The 22,499-nt window shown below is 40.0% G+C and overlaps 1 long non-coding RNA gene across 2 annotated transcripts in view; it reads right to left on the bottom strand.

Moving 5' to 3' along the window:
* LOC133476494 (uncharacterized) overlaps nucleotides 1-22,499 on the bottom strand; it is a 125,885-nt gene that overhangs the window by 4,239 nt on the left and 99,147 nt on the right. For both annotated transcript variants that reach the window (XR_009788065.1, XR_009788066.1), the window contains 4 exons: nucleotides 12,508-12,579; nucleotides 10,854-12,392; nucleotides 9,733-9,861; nucleotides 4,832-4,979 (listed from right to left, as the gene is read on the bottom strand). This is a non-coding gene — a long non-coding RNA (uncharacterized LOC133476494). The remainder of the gene's footprint in view (nucleotides 1-4,831; nucleotides 4,980-9,732; nucleotides 9,862-10,853; nucleotides 12,393-12,507; nucleotides 12,580-22,499) is intronic.

Raw genomic sequence — 22,499 nt, 5'->3', positions numbered from 1 at the left:
AATGTATGTCATATTACCAATTCCCTACTCAACTCTTCCTGAGTGCCCACACAGACAAATATGCACAGACCCAATTTCAGCGCAATATCAATACATATTGGCAAAGCTGTTGTGTCCTGCGATGCTTGCTGTATTCCTTCCTCTCATAGAAACTGCAGCACATTGTGCCAGCTGGAAGCCTTAGTGATTATTTAACTGCTCTGGGCTAAGCTTGGCAGTCCAAGGGGGTAGGATGAGGGAGGAGAGAAGACGAAAGAGGGAGGAGAAGACCAGAATTAGCAAGGGATGAGTTGTTTCGATGTGTGCACGTATGTGTCTTGCGTGCATATTTGTGGGTGTTGTAAAATCATTAATCTTAAGTAATAGAAATTTAATGAAAGCAACCATGAGCCGATTTTAGAAGTGCAACAGCTACTTCTCTGCTGTGTCTGTGTGCAAGTTTTGCTTTAACTGGGAATGTTGTGATAAAGAATAGAGCAGCATGGCTTAATCACTTACATGTGGGATTTTCTCAAAACTGGTTTACCCTTCCTAAAGGATAATGCAACAAAAAAATAGTAGTGTTCTAATACCACTCTAACATGATAAGAATGATAGTAACAATACCTCTTTGCAGTGGAACCTCGATTTAACGCACTAATCGGGGTTGGGGGTCTTCCGTTAAATCAGATTGGCCATTAAATTGAAGCACTGTTTTCGTGGCCTGAAAACACCAGTACAGTACAAAATTGTTTTGTACTTTTATTTGTGGCCTAAAAACAGCCAGTACAGTACAAAATTACTGTAAATACGTATAAAAAAACTTACAAATGTTTGAAAAGTTTTAAAGCTCATCTTAACCTCGCTGGTGCATGGGAGGGGTGATTTTAAATTCCAACTGTCGACTATTTTCAGTTCGTTAAATCCGAAGTCCATTAAATTGGAGTCGACTGAATCGAGGTTCCACTTTACTTCAATGTATCTGATGCATTATATTGTGCTGCTTTTGTTGTCTTGTGTAACTGTAACCAGTTGTTTCACACATGATGGATCAGGAGCACTAGGGTGCAATAGTTTGCACAAGGATAGTTTTATATTACTAACCAGTCTGTAACATAAAAGAAACCACTCTATAACCAGAACCGAGTTTTCCCATAAATCTTATCGTAAATAATAAAATATTTTCCACTAAGCTACTGTATATTTGCAGAAATACACTGCTTTATTTCTTGACTTATATGATACATTCTTAATCAGATTTGTGCATGGTTGATATTGTCAAGCTTCTCGGTGGCAGGGCCCAAAGGATGCATGAGATCTGCCCGGAGTTCCTAAAGGCACTGGATGATGTGTGGATGTCCTGGTTCACACGCCTTTGCAACATTGCGTGGACATCGGGGACAGTGCCTCTGGATTGGCAGACCGGGGTGGTAGTGTCCCTTTAGAACAAAGGTGTCAAACTGTGTTGGCAGTGAAGCCAGATATGCTGCTTAGTTTTTCCCTGACCAAATTTGAACTACCCTGGACCATCGTTGGTTGGGAATCAGCCATTTTGAATTTAATCTTCATCATTGACAGAACAAAAATCCATATAGTGTGAAGATGAGAATGAGGCGTCAAATTTAGTACTGTCTTATCTCTCCATAAGTAGTACGATACAATGGCTTTTTTACTGTGAAAGAAACCTGCCAATTATGCTAACGAACAAACCACTTTCCTGTTTCATGAAAATTGGTTTTGCGGCATCCTGTAGACAGACAAAGCTAGAGATGTGGTTAAAATTACAACTTCCTTTGTCGAAGTAATTGTCAGTTTTAAATTTTTCTTTGTTTTTCCGTAAAGGACCTTTATCCTTCAGAACACAGAACACAGTTTTTTGCAGTTTATATTTGGAGTAAGATTACAGGAAATGCAGTCGACAGTGCTGCCCAAAAAGTGTCATATTCTAAAAATAAAATGTTAAATTATATCCTTGTAGCCCCAAGAAGGAATATGTTTCAGTGTTTTTTCCTTGTGTGGAGTGTCCCGTCTGCACTGATTTTATAGGGATTGCGGTTGACATGGTAAGCCTCAACGAAAGCAATGATTCTATTTTGTGTTTCTTTTTTTGTGTGTATGTGTGTATGCCCGTGTCTGAAACAGTAAATACAACATTTAACCTCTGTGGGATTGTCTTTAAGTTCCTTCTTGCTGATTCAGGATTGAGCTGCTTAGCAAAAGTGTTGTTGCTGCATTTGTGTGTATGCAGGCATTTGTGTATGAGTGAGCAGGAGCACCTGAATGTGCCAGAAGAGCCTCAGTGGACTATTGTCTTTGAACTCTCATGCTGATTCAGGGATTCGTGACACACATATATATGTGCTGCTCGTACGTATACACACACAACTGAATTAACAGTTGTGAGCATTCCTTTGACACACAAATGTGTCTATGCTAAAATAAAGTATTTAATAAACTACACATACATTGCCATTTTGCTTAAACAGCAAGCCCTCTGCTCCTGCTCACTGCATCCCTCCCTTTCTGAGAACCATTCAATTCCAAGTATTTTACAATTAAATTATCTATCTGTGACTGCTGGATTATAATGGCATCTTTTCTGTTCAGTGGACAGAATTTATGAATTTATGTCACGTAACCAAGAGGACCTTGTATATAGAGATCATATACCGATGACCATGTTATAGGACATACCCATAATGTTATTATACAATCCATTATTAGACTTTATGACCCCACGCACTATGTACTAAACAACTAAATTGATCCCGCAAAACGAGTCAAGTGGTTCCATCATGAAGTCAGAGTCAGCAGATGAAAAGTTACATAGTCATACGCAGAAGATAGAGCTGAATGCGCCAAGGCTCAGATTTGATTTCTTTTCACATGGTCCATTATTTTTTTCTCCCTCACTTCCAGCTTTTTAATGAGTGTCTTCATGCTGCATGCTACTGCCTTAAGCTGTGCTCTGAGCGACAGTTATCTTTACACTCCAGTACACATTATACAGCCAATACCCTCTGTCCTCATTCACTCTTTCTCACTTTCTGGCTGTCCATTTGCAGACCATTTTAAGTGATATGATTCTACCCCAGGCGGCACGGTGGTCGACTGGTTAGAGCGTCTACCTCACAGTTCTGAGGACCTGGGTTCAATCCCTGGCACCGCCTGTGTGGAGTTTGTATGTTCTCCCCATGCCTGTGTGGGTTTTCTCCGGGCACTCCGGTTTCCTCCCACATCCCCAAAACATGCATGGTAGGTTAATTGACAACTCTAAATTGCCCGTAGGTGTGAATGTGAGTGCAAATAGTTGTTTGTTTATATGTGCCCTGCGATTGGCTGGCAACCAGTTCAGGGTGTACCCCGCCTCCTGCCCAATGATAGCTGGGATAGGCTCTAGCAAGCGCGCAACCCTAGTGAGGAGAAGCGGGTCAGAACATGGATGGATGGATGGATTCTACCCCATGTCAGCGTTCAACATTTTTCTTGATCAACTTCAGTATCTCTCATGACTTCTCTCCATCAAAAATAAACATTGTTTAATATATTATAACAACATGTGACTGGTTGGGCCCCAAAGCAGACACAAAACGCAGAAAGAATAAGTCACACTCTAAGAAAGTTCAAACAAAAGGTGCTACTGATGAATAAGTATAGTAAGTTCAGAAAAAAGTGCACAATGAGAAAACTGGTAAGATAAAGCGCAACAAAGGAGTTGGGAAAAAAAAGTACCAAAAAAAAGACTAGTAAACATGAAGCGCTCCTGACAAGTTAAAAAAAAATAGTAATATAAAAGTACAAAAGAAAAGACTAATAAAGCACTGCTAACAAGTAAGAAGAATAGCAATAACAAGTTCAAATGAACAGTGACTAAATGATGGAGTAGAGCAAGGAGGAACACCAGGAAAATGACAAACTTCCAGAGGGAAACAATAATTAAAAAACAACCAAAAAAAGTAGGAACAGTATCCAACATGACAGCACACAAACAGTGAAGACAAAGCAAAAATCTGGTGTGTTCCTGGTGTGGCTGCAAAGGTTAAGACTTAAGACTTTAACTGATTAAAATTTCTCCCAAGTGTACACCTCCCTGCAACCACCTAGGGGCAAGAGATAAAAACACAAAGAAGGCCCAACTGACAGAAAAACAAAAACAAAACACAACTCAGAGTAAATAATGACATGTAATTACATTTTGAGCCAAATTAAATATTTTAAATCTGAAAAGAGTGAAATAGAGTCGACATTCATTCATGGGATACATGTAGAGCAGAGGTGTGGACTCAAGTCATAAATTTGATGACTTTTGACTTGACTTGACAATATGTTAAGACTTGCAACTCAACTTGGACTTGAACAGCAGTGACTTGTGACTTCACTTAGACTTGAACCCATTCACTTGAAAAGACTTGCTACATTGACCACGCAGTGAAAAATCAGCACTTAGCAGCTTTCTCTTTTTATCACTCTATGCAATTCATTGCTTTACTTTACTGATTACATGATAAATGTCAACACATTGCTGTATATCTGAATGATTACACTGTAATGGACATGCTCTCGCCAGATGACACCATGACCCCCAATCTCGGAGTGGGACTACATCCCTGTCTCCGCTCCCCTGCCGAGACAGATGGTCATGGGGATGACTGGTTTGTCTCTAAAAAGAGATGTGGTGCCCCTTTTCGAGATAAAATAATGTGATTTTAATGCTTAAACTTAAAATCAAACTAGACCGGAATTAACGCAGGCGTCGTTTCTGGCTAATTCTCCTAATTAGGTTTTTATCCAAACCAATATATGGTACAACACATCAAATTGCACATCACTGATGGTGTAGTGGAACACTCACCTGACTTTGGTGCGGGCAGCGTGGGTTCATTTCATTGCGAATGGTTGTCCGTGTCTGTATGTGCCCTGCGACTGACTGGCGACCAGTTCCGGGTGTAGTCCGCCTTTCGCCCAAAGTCAGCTGGGATAGGCTCCAGCGCCCCGTGACCCTAACCAGGATAAGCGGGGTTGAAAATGGATGGATGGATGGATGGACATTAAATGGCATGTTCCACTCCATTACACCTAATGCATAGTTAATTATTTTTTATCTTTCAACAGTTCACACCCTGATGGGTTTGCTTTGGTGGAGGAATTGAGCAAGAGGTCAGTATTTCACACTACCAAAAGTGATGGTTTCATTAAAAAGGTATACATTCAAAGAAGCGATATTTAAAGTAACAATAAGGACATTAATTATTGCAAAAAAAAAAAATCCACATTGCATTGTGGGAATCACACGGCTCGACGTCACGTATGCTTGTTTACGTCAGCATTACCAGCAAGCTTTGGCAGCGCATGGCGGGCCGGCCATGCGCTGTCTGGGCTTCCTGTTCATTACTGTCTGGCTGAGTCAGTGTAGTGTTCTCAAGAACATATTTCTTGTATTTCTTTTTTATTTACTTTATTTACCAATCGATCAGCACACAGCTAGCATCTATTCAACATAAAACTACATTCTTCTTCGTGTCCTTTTCTTCATCTCTTTTTGACATAATTTGGTTGGACAAAATTGTACCTTTATAACAAGATGACAAACTTGTGTTACTCTTTTTTTAAATTAATGCCTAATGTTTTTGATACTCACGAGAAATGCCAAGTTTAAACTGAAATCTATTTATATTTGTGTTTGAAATGTATATGTGAAATGTTTCTAGACAGGAAAATGCAGTTTCCTGCTATAGGCGCAATGTGAATTTAAGAAAGATACTGCTGATTATCTAAAAGAGGAAACCAATTGGTTGTTCATTATTAAGTGAATGTCTCAATTTCTCTTGTGTATTCATAATTGTTCTTTAACCAAGGAAAAATATATTTTATCCTTATACTTGATTATTCCGATAGAAACGTCTGTAGAATAATCGAACACTAATTGCAGCACTACTGGATGCAAATTCTTATTTGTGACAGGTTTAAAGTCACTACATAAATAAAGTGAGCAAAAGTGTGTCATTGCATAGCATTTTCATAGAATAAGTGAAAACCTACCATCAATTATTTTTGAAGGGGCAATACACACACAATACACAATATCAACAGGGGTCTTGATACAAAGACAATATTAGGAAAGTTGCACCATGAATACATTTCTTTCAAACTGCACAGGCAGGCTCATTACATTTTAAGTCTAACTAATTATCCCTCATGTAATTTATTTCCAACTGAAATAGACTTGGCAAAAACATCTTACAATCACATTTTCCTTCATTACACCTTCTTAGTCAAGGTTCTTTCCTTGCATATTATGTATTTTTTATTCCCCCTCATCATGTCATCCCCATCTATCTTTGTATATTAGTCAAGGCCTCAGGCTGAGTTGGTTTGCCTGTTCTTTCATTATTTATTTCTACTCTTGGCTTTCTTCACAGGGTCATTCAACTCTATTTCTTCCCTATGTCATCAGACCATTTTCTCCTCAATTCTTCTTCTAATTTAAATACCAGAGAAATGCATTTGCATACAATAATGACCGTCACAACGCTTCAATATTGTCTGCCTTCTTGTTATGAGGAACTCTTTCACTTTTCGCTGCATAAAAGCCTCTAGAATACTAATTAGTTTATTTGAACTTGATTCATATCCTTGTCCAGTGCCCTCTCCCACTCCACATGCATTTCTTTCTGTTGTGTCGATTAGTCAGAGTACAAGGCCTGGAGTCTTGGCTGATAGACACATTTGTCTGCTCAGCAATCTGCTGCAGTGCCAGAAGAAACACACGCGCGCACACACACACACACACAATCCAACAATGCAGACATAAGCATTTTGGTACACGCGCACTTAAAATCTGCCGTAACTAATGCTAGAGGTAACCTACTTTTGCTGTCTCTAAATTGTGATCCATACAATTACACACATGTTGTCATGAGCTATGCCCTGCAGTTCTTTTGTTGGAACCTGGGTGGCGCTTTGCGGCCATCTTGCCCTCTCTCTCTCCCTCTCTCTCTCCCTCTCTCTTCCCTGTAATCAGCACCACCTCGGCTGCGCACCTGTTGTTAATCAGCCTTCATCATCACCTGCGTTTACACCTGCCAGATCCAGGACTCCACTGCCAGAGTATTAACGTCCCCCCGTGGTACACCGGCTCTCAACTCGCACGTAAGCTACACCAGTTCTCGCGATTATTTTGACCTCCATGTTCTTCCTCGTCCACAGTGCCGCTTCCGTGCTCCCCGCCTTGCTGATCCCTCCAACCACCCCGTCAAGCCCTTCCACCTGCTCACGCCACCGCCCTGCCGCACGTCCCCTGTCTCGAAGATCCGCCATTACGCCTCAGAGGTCCAACTCCGAATCCCTTCTCAATAAACCAAAGACACATACACTATAGTTAAATGTTGCTTTACACATAGTTAAATGTTGTTTTACTTCCTGTCTGAGATCAACAATCTGTAGTTTTAATTGCTTTTAACACCATCATGAGCCTTGATAGGATGAAATATTAATTTATAAATGTATATTTTTTATTATTTAGAAACAAATGATATTAAATAAACACTGCTCTTTATCTGAAAAGATCACAGGTATAATCATATTACAGTATATAGCGTTGTGAATCTAGCTCAGCTAATTATTGTATAATTCATACAATAGTAGATTATATTGCGCCATACAGGATATGCCATTGCTCTTATTCAAATGGGGCAGGGGTGACAACTGCAGTATCTTAGGCCACCAGTCAGTCTCAGGACTGATACATGCAACTTTCTTATTCACAACTATGGCCTATTTAGGGCGTTTACGTGACAATGATATATATATATTTTTTCTGTATACAAAGTTTTTAAAGCAATCCCCTAAAAGCATCTGAAATCACTGTAATTTTCATACTGTTGCCACACATGCACCAACTGCTTCCTCCAAAAATGAAATTTTAATGCTCGACTCAGCATGCATTTGGTTTGAGAATCTACAGTTATTGCTCCATTTGCCACGAAAACTGTTCTTCAATCACATACTTCAGACACCCCCCATTTCCTTAGTTTTGAAGACAAGTGAAGACACACTTTCAGAGTTCGGTCTTTTGTGGTGTTTGTTTGGAAGCAAGAAGGTGGAGAACCTTGCAGCGAAGCGAAACAGGGGGAACAGTCAGGAGTGCAGGAATCTCAAAAAAGGATTTATTTCCAAAACCCCAAAAAAGGCAACCAAGGCTCATGGAGGCAAAAAGTAAAATTAACAAAGCCCAAAATCTAAATACAAAGTAACAAAGAAAAACCACAAAACAAAACAAACTAACCACTACAAAAACATGGTAGGAGAAACAGACGACAACTGACAATGCACCAACCCGGATTGAAAGGAAGCAAGGAACTATCCATCCATCCATCCATTATCTGAGCCGCTTCTCCTCACTAGGGTCGCGGGCATGCTGGAGCCTATCCCAGCTGTCATCGGGCAGGAGGCAGGGTACACCCTGAACTGGTTGCCAGCCAATCGCAGGGCACATCGAAACAAACAACCATTCGCACTCACAGTCATGCCTACGGACAATTTAGAGTCTCCAATTAATGCATGTTTTTGGGATGTGGGAGGAAACCGGAGTGCCCGGAGAAAACCCACGCAGGCACGGGGAGAACATGCAAACTCCACACAGGCGGGGACGGGGATTGAACCCCGCACCTCAGAACTGTGAGGCTGACGCTCTAACCAGTCGGCGACCGTGCCGCCAAGGAACTAAATACAAGCAAACTGATGAAACAATGAGGAGCACCTGGACAAGACATGAGTGGCTGGAGGCAGAGGTGGGAGTAAGTCACATACTGTATGGGCAAGTCATAAGCGAGTCTCAAGTCATAAACTTCAAGTCTCAAGTCATAAACTTCAAGTCTCAAGCACGTCCCAAGCAAAACCAAGCAAGTCAAGTCGTGTCCCCACTAAATTTCAAGCAAGCCGAGTCAAGTCATTACTTTGTCTAAGCAAGTTGCAAGTCTCGTCATACAAACTTGCTCCAGTCGCAGCGCATATTGGAGTGGCAATAAAATGTTTGTTCACAATTTATTTTCCCATAAATCACAACACAAAAAAAAGTATTCACACCTTATAAAAGTTAAATGAACAACAACTGTGATTATGATTGATTGAATGTATAGCACAGAATTGTTTTAAAGTTGTATTTCAAACTAAATTTAAACTGAACCCTATTTCTGAACAAACTATGCTGTGGATTGTGATGACAGTGTTGTAACTCCTATGGTTCTTAGGAGAACACAGTTAAGCTGAAGTCAAGACTGTTTTCTGTTGGTTAAATAAAATTAGATGTGTACCTAATGGGCTAATGGAGAATGAAAGAGATTCATAATTAAGGGAATAGTACTTGACATTAAATGTTGCCATCCTTCAAAAAAAAAAATTAAAATTGAACAAAATCTGCATTCCTCCTGTGTTCTCTACTTTAATTAAATCACTCAGTCAGGTTTGTTTATTTATTTAGAAGCATTGATTCTGGACAACTGCCATCGTCATTAGATTAAAGGTTATGTTTCATATGCTGTGGTCTCAATTTTAAAAACATAGTGCAGACAGCTTTATCACAGAGCCGACACAACAGATGACATTCTAATGGTGACATTTCAATAAACTAGAAGTAGGAGAATCACCTTTATTGTCATGAACATGCAAGCATGCACACGAAATTTGTTTGCTGCATTTTACCCAACACAGAGAACAAAGCAGAATCAGATGGAAATATGTTTAATGAAGTCTCACCCCCGCCTCCATGCTGGCTGCTCATTGGTCGTTCGCTGAAGATTTAGAAGTGAGTAACAGAATGCTTCATCAGTTCTATTTACGCTCCCAGGCGACTCGCTCGCGTCATGGCGGCGGGCGGCAGCCAAGCTAAAAGAACAAATTATTTCAATAATCTGATTCAGTTCAGTTCGTTCACTAAAAAGATTTGTTCTTCTGACCAAAACATTCTCGAACGAAACAGCACTACAATTAGCACGTTCAGTAGTATGAAAATTATATTCACACGTAGCTATTCACAATTTGTACTGTACTTACTAATAGTGGAACACACTTTTGTCAACATTTTAATCGCCGTGACCGTAATGAAAAGTGATGAGCTTGGACACCCTTGCTGGCGGAGGGGGCCACGCCCATCCTTCTTCAATGTGCCGACTCAGCAACTCCGTAGACCAGTTAACTAAAATGCATGTTGTTCATGATGTTCATTCACTAATACGTTCCATAGACACGCTACAGGCTTTAATTGCTTGTGCTGGGACCACTAATAATACCACAGTTTATATTAAGATATCAACTCAGAGGTTCTTAAAGGTGTTTAGACACTATAATAAGCATCTCACCGCACCACTTGTCAGTAGCACTGCCTTGCTCATTTATCACATCCTCTCCTGTCCTGCCCTTTTCTGTCCTCTCTCATCTTGTTGTATTAGTTAGTTGTTGCATATCGTCACCGTGTGTCCCCCCCAGCCACAAATAAGAACACGATTTGACTTTTGTAGTGTTACTTGTGGTCTAGACTGTCTAACTATTGTCCTGCTGTAGTTTGCACCCCTATTCCGTTACGTTCTGTCCCGTTGTCTGTCCAGCTGCATTTTCAATAAACATCAGAATAATTAAAAATTTGAAAAGATAAGCACAGGCAATATGTCAAACACCCCTGTTGCATAGCAAAACTGTTCCAGCACAAAAGGCATACAGATACATCATTCTGCATGTCCATGATGCTGAACAGGAGAGGTTTAAAAAAAATAAAATAATTATTATCGTTTAATGCGCGAGTTGCAAAACATGCAGGTTGCCATCCTCTTTTTGCAGACTTTATCAACAACATAATCCATCCATCCATTTTCTATACCTACCGCTTATCATCACCAGGGTCGCAGGTGGGTTGGACCCTATCCCAGCTATCTTTTGGCAAGAGGCAGGATACACCCTGAACTAGTCGCCAGCCAATCGCAGGGCACCTATAAACAAACAACCATTCGCACTGTCATTCACACCTACGGGCAATTTAGAGTCGCCAATTAACCTACAATGCATCTTTTTAGGATCTGGGAGGAAAACAGAGCAGGCGAGGCCGGATTTGAACGCGGGTCCTCAGAACTGTAAGGCAGATGTGCTAACCACAACATAATCCTTGAATCCAAATTGGATTGTCTTTGGAGCTCCTTCCATTGTTGTTCATGCAGGTGGCTACGTCACACTGGTAAGTGCACGACGCAGACTGTGTTACAAGGTTGGAGCGAATGACCCCCCCCCCCAAAATGTTTCTTGTTCAGTTCTTCAAACTGTCTCAATTAAAATGCAGATTTCCAACACTAAACAAGATGACTTGTCAAGTCATGTAGTAGTTCGAGTCAAAGTCCAGTCAAGTCGCTTGGCTACCGAGTCTAAAGTCAAGTCTTTCTGAAGTATTTGGCATTTACTGGTTGCGGTTTTACATTGCTCAACATTTGTCAATGAAAACTCATCTAATGACACTTAATGATTATTTCATATTCCACTTTTTCTTAGAAACCCTTGTTGGTTTGTTCCTCACCCTCAGATGCTGTTATGAATTATGAGTTCTCATGGATTGCAATTTAAGAGACAGAATTTTTTGATTGTATCCTCACACAGCATACATTGGAGGAAGTCAGCTGCAGCAGTAACTGAACACATTTCAGATTGAATAGTAGTATTATGGGGGACCTTTGCTGATACACCCACAACATATCTTGGGAGTCTAAAGTCATGATGCTGACAATTTAAGTGTAAAATCGAAGTTATGGTTCGAATAACAAGTAGTATGTTCAACCTATGTTATATACTTTCAATGTTCCTCATAAAGTCTCACATAAGTCATTGGGGAAAGAGATGTTTTGAAAGAGCAAAATATAGTGAATTATAGAATGGAAGTAAAAAAAAAAGAAAAGAAAAATCAAACACTTGCTACGATTGCATATCTCCTTCAGTCCATCCCTGGAGGGGAGAGTGCTGTGTCGGAGAAGGGAGGTTTGTCTGTTTTGTGTTTTTAAAAAGGATGTGAGAAATCGGGGCAGTGGTGACATCGCTGATGTCCCTCGGCTCCGCGTGCAACATATACAAGAAAAACACACACTCACATGCAAGCGGAAACAAATACACATTTACACTCCTCAAGATTCTCTCGTCCTTGGGGGAAAATGTGCTCTCAGGTAGCACTCTCCCACATTGTCCATACCTTCTAACTTGAATTTATCCACAAAAAAAAAAAAAAGGCTGTACTACCTGCACTCACAGAGGGATCAACAGAGAAGAAGACATGACTTACTCATCCCTCAGACACACCCATCCGGGTACAAAAGCAAATCTTCAGTGACACACGTACTATAGATCCGTGACACACTGCACTCAGACCTCGGACAGTATGAGCGTATCTGAAAGAGAAAAATATTAAAGAAGTAATATGACACATGAGCTTTGACAGTTAAAATTTTATTTGATGGACATCAAAGTGCTTCGAGAGTGATTCCAGGTTGAAAATCAGAAAACCTGATTGCATACGATTCGCAAATGACACCAGCTGGAGTCAGTGCTGTGACACCTGATGTCCTGTAGTTCCTCCTATGAGAAAGCAGAGTGAGGTGAAACTTTAATGATGTGTTCTAATATGAAGGAAGCACACTTTATTACACTTGGGCAGTCAATAGTTCTGATTTTCTCTTTGATCTTACAGGGCCAAGTAACTGCTTCCCGCTGAAGTCAGTATGCACAGTATATTGGATGTTAACTAAATGTCTGCATCTACTCTTGTGTTTTTGATCAAACCTTGTTGTGGTAAAATAAAAAATAAAAAAAAGTAGTAATAGGCTCGCAATAATACAAACCAACCCTGACCCCTCCTCATCACCCTGCTGACCCATAACAGCACACTTACTTCACCCAGCTCACCATATGGTGGAAAGATAAACACAAAGTAGGTTGTTATTGACTTCGAAGAGGTCACTCCCTGCATTAGAGAAGGTGAGCAGCACCAAATTCTACAGAGTGGCTAGCTGATCTTGTCATCAATGGACACATTTGGTGTGGAGGTGGTTATTGCGTTAATGAACCCCACTGTTTAATTACAGTGGTGTGGAAGTGCAAAACATCTCGCTCACAAACACTTATTCAGAAATAGGAAGATAATAGTTTACTTGGTTGTTTTAGTTCACACTTTGATGGGTGGGCAGGCACTACAGAGACACAACTATATGAGTCCATCTTGTTTTTAATTTAAAGGCTTTTTGGAGGGAGCTGGAGCCTATCCCAGTTGATATCGGGTGAAAGGTAAACTACAACTTGGACTGATTGCCAATCAATCACAGGACACATGTATAGAGGCAGACCGTTCACACACATTCACATTTCACACCATAACTGAGTGGAAACTGAAACCATGCTTCATGCAATGGAGGGCAGGTGAGTGAACTACTACACTTGTTTATTCCATCATTTAAAAAAAATCCCACCACACTTAATATTTCTTAAAAATTTTCCAATTATATTCAACAACACATTTTTGGAATGGCAATATTGTAGATCATATTGGAGGATTACCAGATTATCGTTATCTTCCTCTACTTTTCCAGTGGAATGATTACTCCATTGATCAACTTACCTGACAAACCAGTGAGAACGGTGATGTGATGTACGTAGTGGTTTTCCAACTCCATGTATGTAGGACACCGCCGATATGCTTACCCTTGGTTTGTCTCAAGAACTGTCCAATTCCTTCTTTTCTAACTTTTGTTGCTAACTGGAGTTTAATAATATGGCCAAGAAACTATAATTGCCTACTTTGCAAAAAGCTGCTGTATAGACATGAGGGTATGTGGGCGTGAGCAAATGACTGACAACACCCATCGGTCCTGCATCCTGTCGCTACAGTAGGGGTCACCAACATGGTTTATATAATCAAATATAATTTCATTATATTGAACTTCAACGGGTGGATTCGCCCACATTTACCATTAATGCTGACATCTGTTTCAGTACTCACAAATATCGTTAATTCACCCAATTTACACCTTTGTGTTCAGAGGTGTGCATACATGGCAGATTGCTTTTCCTCCTACTCTTATTGAATGTGCCCAACCCTTTCTACTGCGAGGAACAGAAAATTCAAATGGGTCTGAGTAGGTCAGATGAACTGCAATTTGCATTCATTTGCTATGGTTGAGCTGCTGGTTTTATTCCACAAAACAATAATTTTTGCAAACGCAGACTGAGACAGCTTCTCGTATGTTTCTGAAATTCCAAGTGGAGTTCTTGTAGGCTGAATTGCCAATATTTTTCGGCAGACATAGATGACAGCACATGATATATCTGCTTTTTTCATAGTCAATCCATGAATTTTTTTTAATACTCCTAACCTCACTCGAGTCGCAGGTGAGCTGTCAGGTAAATATAACTTTCTGCCATACTTCATGTTGGCCTAAATTAGTTACTTTAAAAACGGACAGAGTGTGTGCATTCATGTGACTGCCTGGCTCCATTTGATTGGTAAAATAGTCAATTACCTCTGGTGGTTACGGATTGGTGAAACAGAGTCATGTGCCAAGAAATCTCTTCACAAACCAAAATAGATCACACAAGCTGTTATAAATAGCTGTTAAAGAAATATTATATATATATATCAGAAATAGCTCAATGTAATGCAGTTAAAGTATTTTTTTCTTCTAAAAATAATACTAAATTCTAATAGCTTGTAGTATACAAACACATTAAAAGAGGCAGAATGAGCCAATGCGGAAGAATGACACTATAACAGAAATGTACATACGGAATCTAAACTACACAAGGATAGAAACATTGCGAAACATAAATCATAGAAATACATTCGTCAATGGTCGAACAAACGGGAACCATAAACCGGTAAATTCAAGACCACAAAACTGAAGGAACAAGCAATTGTACAGAACTATAGGTGAGATAGTGATGATGAAAGTAATGCAATAATATGGCGTCTTTCTTCTGCTTCTGCCTATAAACCCAGCTGACTGTCACTGTCAACAGGTACAGTGCAGTAGGCTCTGAATCTGAAATCTGTTCTTTGGTCATACTTTTCATCACGTCACATTTCAATTATTTATCATCTGAGGTTTAGGCTTTTGAGCACAAAACTGCTCCCCAAAACCTTGTATTTTATTGTATTTTTTTACATTTTTTTTTGTCCTGTTTTAGGTCAAGCAGAAATGAAGATCTGTATCCCTTTTATGCACAGATGCAGTTTTTGCCTTAAGGGTGTTGATGGAGAAGTACAGAGATGGTCAGAAGGAGCTACATTGTGTCTGTAGAAATGAGCTCATCAGAGGGACAGCCAATGTTAGATGTTTTGGTGACAAAGTTAGAGAGAGCAGACATGTATGATTTGGACACGTCCAGAGGAGAGAGAGAGACTATATTGCTAGGATGTTGAGGATGGATCTACCAGGCAAGAGAGCTAAAGGAAGACCAAAAAGAAGGTTGAGAGATGTAGTGAGGGAAGACATGAGGGCAGTTGGTGTTAGAGAGGAGGATGCAGGAGAGCTTACATGAAAAAGGATGACGCGCTGTGCCGACCCATAACGGGACAAGGATGCTGGTATGCTTAACATCAATGTTCTGCTCAGATATGTATGATATTTTTTCTAATTTAGACATCGTTTTTTTTTTTTTCAGGTGAAAATGTAGTACTTTATTACCTATGGTGCAACAGAGCACTCATGCACGATACAGTACAAAGCCTCTCTAATTTGACACCTATTTTCATTCCAGCTGCTAGAAAGATAAAATTCTTGAATTTGAATCCTTTAATTTACAGTAGATGTCTCACTATAGCAAGTATAAGAACTGAATGATTTTGTGTGGTTGTATGTATGCTAGTCATTACGATGATGCAGGGTCTGTCTTGGGGGTCTAAGGGAATGCAGGTGCCCTGGTCAGCAAACGACTGTGCCATTACATTAAGGCCGTATTTCACTGACTGCTCGTCGAAATTCAAAACACAATGCTACACTTTTCCATAAACATTCACACGCATAGCCAAGAAGGAAGGATAGCAACAAGCAGAGACCCTGAAGGGTTGAGATGAAATATCCTTTTCATCATTCCAACATTGAAACCCACGGACCTATACCTTGAGGACATGACCATACATTTAATACTGTGACCCGAGGACAGAGTCTAATCCCCGCATATAAATCCAGTCATATGCACTTAGACTTGTTTGTATTCCCCTACATTTTCCACACATCTAAAGCTTATTTTACACCTTATGTGCTTTAATTGTGCTTATTTGAACATCACAGCTCAGCAACCTCCTAGTTCTTGGCCTGAATACAACAGAGATAATAGAGGCTATGAAATCCTTACACGTGGGTGCGTGCTTGTATGGGAATATGGTTGTGTGTCATCACGGTGCCACATTCAAAAAGTAATTAGGTCGACCAGAAAACCTTTGCTGCCAATTTAGAGTGATGCAACAGTGTGGGAAGGCACATATGGAAAATACATTTGAAATGGGCAAGGGGTTCAAATAAAGCTTGGACAGTACATATGATCATGGGCCTTCAGTGGGGATTTAAGTGACCCAATCCAATATGCCGTGTGTTGAAGTGCCACTTTATATTTGACTGTTTCATCTATGAAATTTTTTCATTGCATATTGTACACACCGCAGAACCTGCTCTCTCCACAATGGTGAATTCCTCGTCCATTCATGCTGAAATGTACTGTACTCTTTCTTTCTTTTTGCCATCTTCTTTGTTAAAAGCCAACTGACTATTTCATTAAAATGAAGGAAGTTTACTTCTTGACCTTACAACGACCTGGGATTTAATGTGAGCAGTTATTTGCTGTACCTCTCATTCATATTGTACCGTTGTTATTCAACTGCAGAGGAGTTAAATATTCGAATGTTGATGGGCATTAAAATACTCTCATTTTGAGGTATATTGTTTTTCTGTGCCCTTGTTCCCAGTAGTGTGCGCATATATTGACCTCTTGGTCTGTGGTCTTGGTCTGTGTCACTAGTGTATTTGTGTTCTTTTTGCAAACACACACACACACACACACACACACACAAACAAACACAAACACACAACATGTCATCATATTGGTATTCTGTGTTTCAACGTACAATGGAATTGATAAAACGGGAACTTGCTCAGTTAATATTGTGCAAAACGTGCACACCTGAAAGTCCCATAAATGAGAGATGCGTACACGATCTGGAAGAACATATGCAGCCCATTTTTTCAATACCACTGCAGTTTATTCAAGCAAGAAAATGACTTGTTGTATTTAGCACAGCTTTGCTTTAAAAGCGCATGACAGCTAAACTGGCCTGCCTGGGGGATTTAGTCAGTTTGAGGCCCAAGGCACATTATTGTCCTACTTCTAACTTCTTTTTTGTCATTCTGCACACTACAATGATGACAATGCATGCAGAATTGTTCTGTATTTTGTATTGATAAGGGCTGTTTGGTTCCTGTACGACCGGTCTCAGAGCTTTGTTCACAATGCCGGCAGTAAGTTGAATTAGTTTCCATGAGGCCCTTTGTCACCGATTCTGTTTATTACCTTTATGGACAGAATTTTTAGGTGCAGCCGATGTGTTGAGAGTTCCGTTTTGGTGACCTCAGCATTGCTTCTCTGCTTTTTGCAGATGATGTGATTCTGATGACTTCCTCAAGCCGTGATCTACAACTTTCACTGGAACGGTTCTCAGCCGAGTGTGAAGGGGATCAAAATCAGCACCTCCAATTATGAGGCCATGGTCCTAAGTCGGAAAATGGTTGATAGCGCTCTTCAAGTCGAGCAAGAGATCCTGCTCCAAGTGGAGGAGTTCAAGTATCTCAAGGTCTTGTTCACAAGTGAGGGAAGAATGGAGCAGGAGATCGACAGACAGATCGGCGCAGCATCTGCAGTGATTCGGACTCTGTATCGGTCTGTCGTGGTGAAGAAAGAGCTGAGCCGAAAAGCAATGCTCTCCATTTACCGGTCGATCTTTGTTGCTAATCTATGTCTCCTATGGATTGAGACCGAAAGAACAAGATTGCAGATACAAGAGGCTGAAATGAGTTTCCTTCACAGGGTGGCTGTGGTCTCCGTGAGAGATAGGGTGAGAAGCTTGGTCATCCAGGAGGGGCTCAGAGTTGAGCCAATGCTCTTACGCATTGAGAGGAGCCAGATGAGCTGGCTCGGGCATCTGGTTAGGATCCCCCCTCGACACCTCCCCGGTGAGGTATTCCTGGCACGTCCCACCAGTAGGAGGCCCCGGGGACGACCGGGGACACTCTGGGGAGTCTGGGCTTCTCTGCTTAAGCTGCTGCCCCTGTGACCTAACTCTGGATAGGTGGAAGAAAATTGATGGATGGATAATTTACAAATTTTATAATCATTCATAGTGTGTGTGTGTGCATCAAATATTTCACAAAGCTGCATCAAATATTTCACAAAGATGGTTTAAATTTACTGCAGCCTTGCTTTTCATCAGGAGAGGTCACAATAATTGAACCTTCAAGAACTGAATCAGTTTTCGAAACAATTCGTCGAAGTGGTTCAGTTCTTTACAAAGTTTTCATTTGCACATCTCTACCAGACACTAATGCAAATTACAACAAAAACATGTCTGACAACATTTTATTATCTCATTTGGGAGGAAAAAAATACTTTTTTCAGTCCTTCTGCAACAAATTGAATAAGTTATATTTTGAACATAGCAGTTTGATGAAAACCTCTTGCTCAATATGACCCTACTCACTCCTTTTGTCCATGTATTTTCCAGCAATATTCACCTCTGCCTTGGCAATGATTAGACTGTGTATTCTTTATCCAGAAGCTCTCCTTGTTTGACACACAATGTTTGAACATGGTCATATGCCTACTGTGCTTTTCAGCACACTTTATCAGACCTTTGCAATTTTCGCCCCTGCAGAAGTAGTACCGATTTTGGGGCCCCTAACAAGACCTGGAAGAATATTAAACTTACCAAAGAAAGAACATTGCACATGCTGGCTTCACACTCCAACACATCCAAGCAAACGTATGCACATTCTTCAAGTTCTTTATCCCTCAATTTCCCCTGTACAGTTGTCTCCCCAACTGAGATGCCTTCTGCTCACCAGACAGATTCTACATGTTTACAGCTAATGGGCCTCCAGGGCCATATATCCATGTTCCCTGGAAGAAATAAACTCAGTGCTTGGATCTGTGGGGGTTGTCTGTACATTTTCACCAATTCATTTAATCTAAAAGAGATCTTGTCTGTCCAGCTTGTGTGCCGGTTCTAGCAGTGACAGCCGGCACACCTCCGATCACCTTCCATCGAGAGAGGCTATTAATTCTATGCGTAATGGTCCTGCTGAAGATGTTTACATGAATGTGATCTCTCACTGCAGTCATCTCATTGAGCAGAAACAATATTTTTTTATATTAAGTAATGTACTTGGGGTTTTTAGACAAGGCAGATTTAATTTGTGTTAAAATGACATTTAGCCATGTGCTACATTGGAAACCTAGTTAATTGCAATCCTTTAAAACATATGGAACATGTTAACTGCTGAAGCTTGTGTTTAGTTACAGTTATTGTTGCAATTAAATAAAGCACCATGACTATTCTCTCTCCTTTCTTTCTTTTGCACCACTTTATGTGCTCCCTTTCATGCAGCTCCTTCATTGCTTAGCCCATGTGCTAAATTCCCACAGCACACGAGGGCGAAAGATCCACAAGAGCAAGAGAAAGACAAAACCTGCCCGCTCAGCAGACTCCCACACTAGCTATCCGTGTGGGAGTCTGTTCCCATCGAGAGGGAGAAGGTCTGTCGAATTGTTATCTCCCCTTTAGAAGAACCAATTAGAAAGGGGGCTCTTTTAGAAAAAGACGAAGATATTTCACTGAGTGATTTTTCTATACAGTATCTGAACATGTTGCCTACCGACATGGCATGTAATACCTGACAAACTAACTAAAGTAAAATACTCAACATTACAAAAAATAAAAATAAAACACAAGTAAAGACTGCAAAGTCGAAAGCGTTTCATTCAGTCATGTTTAATATTTGGTTGCTCTTTGAATAATTACTACAATATTAACTTTAATGATGAATGAGGACATGCACCTGTGATCCACCTCATACAGTACATCTCATCTTAAACATAAACAGTCACACAGTTATAAAACGAGATTAACCACTAATGTAATGTAAAATGTCAAAACAAAAGTAAGACACCACTCGAAATTTTCTTAAATGAGCACTTTCAGTGCCTGTTAACCACTAATGTAATGTAAAATGTCAAAACAAAAGTAAGACACCACTCGAAATTTTCTTAAATGAGCACTTTCAGTGCCTGTTGAATTTGGTAAAGAATCTGTCTTCGGGGGGACTTCAAAGACAGTGCAATACTGTTTATTAAGAAATCAGCCACGTAGCATATTTATTTGGTTGAGTTTATTTGGAATTTGAAGGTAATTTGTTCAATATGTGCTTTTTTATTTTTTTTTATTTTTTTTTTGCCATCACTATGGGAAAAGATGCTCTTTGACCTTCACTCCTTCCCCCTGGAGGCTGTTGCTGGTGTAACTACCAGTAACAGTTGTTTTTAGAAATTCTTTACAGGTTTCAACATTTTTCTCGTCATCAATAGCTGTTGATTTCCTTGGTCTATCATTTCGATATACTGGTATGTTACTTAGTACACCAGTTGTCTTATTCAGGACATTTCAAATGGTTGTGTTGCCTAATACCAATGATTGTACAATGGCTCCAATAGCTTTTGTATCTTCTCTTAGCTTCCTAGATGCTCTAACTAGTACAAATGTAGTTTTCACAGGCAAACCTCAAATCTAAAACTGAGTGTAGACATTATACTCAGATATGCAAACACCTAAGGCATGAAAAAAATGACAAAAAAAACCTAACATTGTAGGAGGGGTCTGAGGGGATCCCCTGGGCTCCCGCAGAGAATTTTTATTATTTTAGCATAAATTAAGCAATCTGAAAGACTCTGAAGAGTACAATAAGGCAACATTTTATTTACACCGCTCAAGTACATGTTGATGTACAAATTTAGGATTAAAATTAAATTTGCCTAATTTCTTTTTTTTTTTTTTTTTTTTTTTAGCCAGGCCTATCTCCACCTGCACCTGATGCCAGCTTCAAGATGTGCCACATGAACAGCATCCTCGTCTGTAAGCGCTCTCATTCTGGAAAATAATGATAGTAATAATAGTGAAATCATTTTTCACTATTACCAACTTCAAAGACTAATCCCAAATGCATTCTCCACGAAAAGATTAAGTACAATATTTTTCTGTTTTTATTGGCCATTGCTAAATTCAAAGTTAGTTCATTCTGTGTTGTGACACAATCCCTAACATTGCTTTGTCGCTTAATAAATTTAACTTTAACATCCGTTAACTAATTAGATAAACGTAGGCGCGCTTCCTAATTAATACAAGATGTACTACTGGATCAACTCTTGTCGCCACAACCAGGGCCACGACCCACAGCACCTCAACGCGAAAATACAAAGACCAGTGCAACAAATACGACACTGGTTGATCTGATGAGCAAAAATGTTGCCTAAATGTAAGAGTAGCAATAGAGGATGTCCGCTCCAGAGGTGGGTAGAGTAGCCTAATATTGAACTCAAGTAAGAATACTGTTACTTGACAATAATGTGACTCAAGTAAAAGTAAAAAGTAGTCCTCCAAAAAATTACTTGAGTCAGAGTAAAAAGTACACAGTGAAATTATTACTCAAGTACTGAGTAAATAGTGAGTAACTTCAGATTTTTTAATCACAGCATGAACATCAATTTAAAAAAAATAAATAAAATAAAATACAAATTCTGTAAATTCTGATGTTGGTGTGAGTGGGCGTTTGTATGCACAGTCAAAACTACAACAAAACATCTGCCATTTACTGGACGGTGTTTTCTCACGTTATAAGTGAGCTGAAATATCCACGTTTGGGCAGACAATGCCAGACAAATACTACAATACATAAAAGCTGTTGTTTTTGTTCGTCTAAATGCAAACATGGCGAGTTGCGCGGTGTTGCCTTCATGGTAACGACGACCTTCCCAACATGGCTGCCAAGTAGGCATGACGATCAGCAGGCCTGGTTTATCTAGTTTTAATACCTATGCCTGGGAAGCCCAATAGAAGACGTTGTGTGAGGTTATATGACTTTCTTGTGTCGTTTGATTGGTGAACTAGACTTAAACGTCACTAGTGCTTAAACTGGATTGGAGCAAACAGCGCCAATGCGGATGTCTAAGTCGTAGTCTCGCTCACGAAATAGCTGATAAATAAGCAATAATTGATAAATAAAAGTAGCGAACAACATTTAGATCATTGTAATGGAGTAAAAGTACCGTTACTTCTTAACAGCAGAAGCGGGGGAAGTGTTTTTTTCTGGTCTCGTCAACTCCTGTGATTTATCCAAAGCCGGTCCCAAGCGCACAGCATATTCGTCCGCCGCGGAGTAATATTCACAATTACATCTGTGTATGGA

Source organism: Phyllopteryx taeniolatus, chromosome 4 (genome assembly GCF_024500385.1).
Source record: "Phyllopteryx taeniolatus isolate TA_2022b chromosome 4, UOR_Ptae_1.2, whole genome shotgun sequence".
NCBI lineage: Eukaryota > Metazoa > Chordata > Actinopteri > Syngnathiformes > Syngnathidae > Phyllopteryx > Phyllopteryx taeniolatus.
Note: the sequence above shows the minus strand (reverse complement) of the source record. Positions and strands in the feature narration are given on the sequence as shown.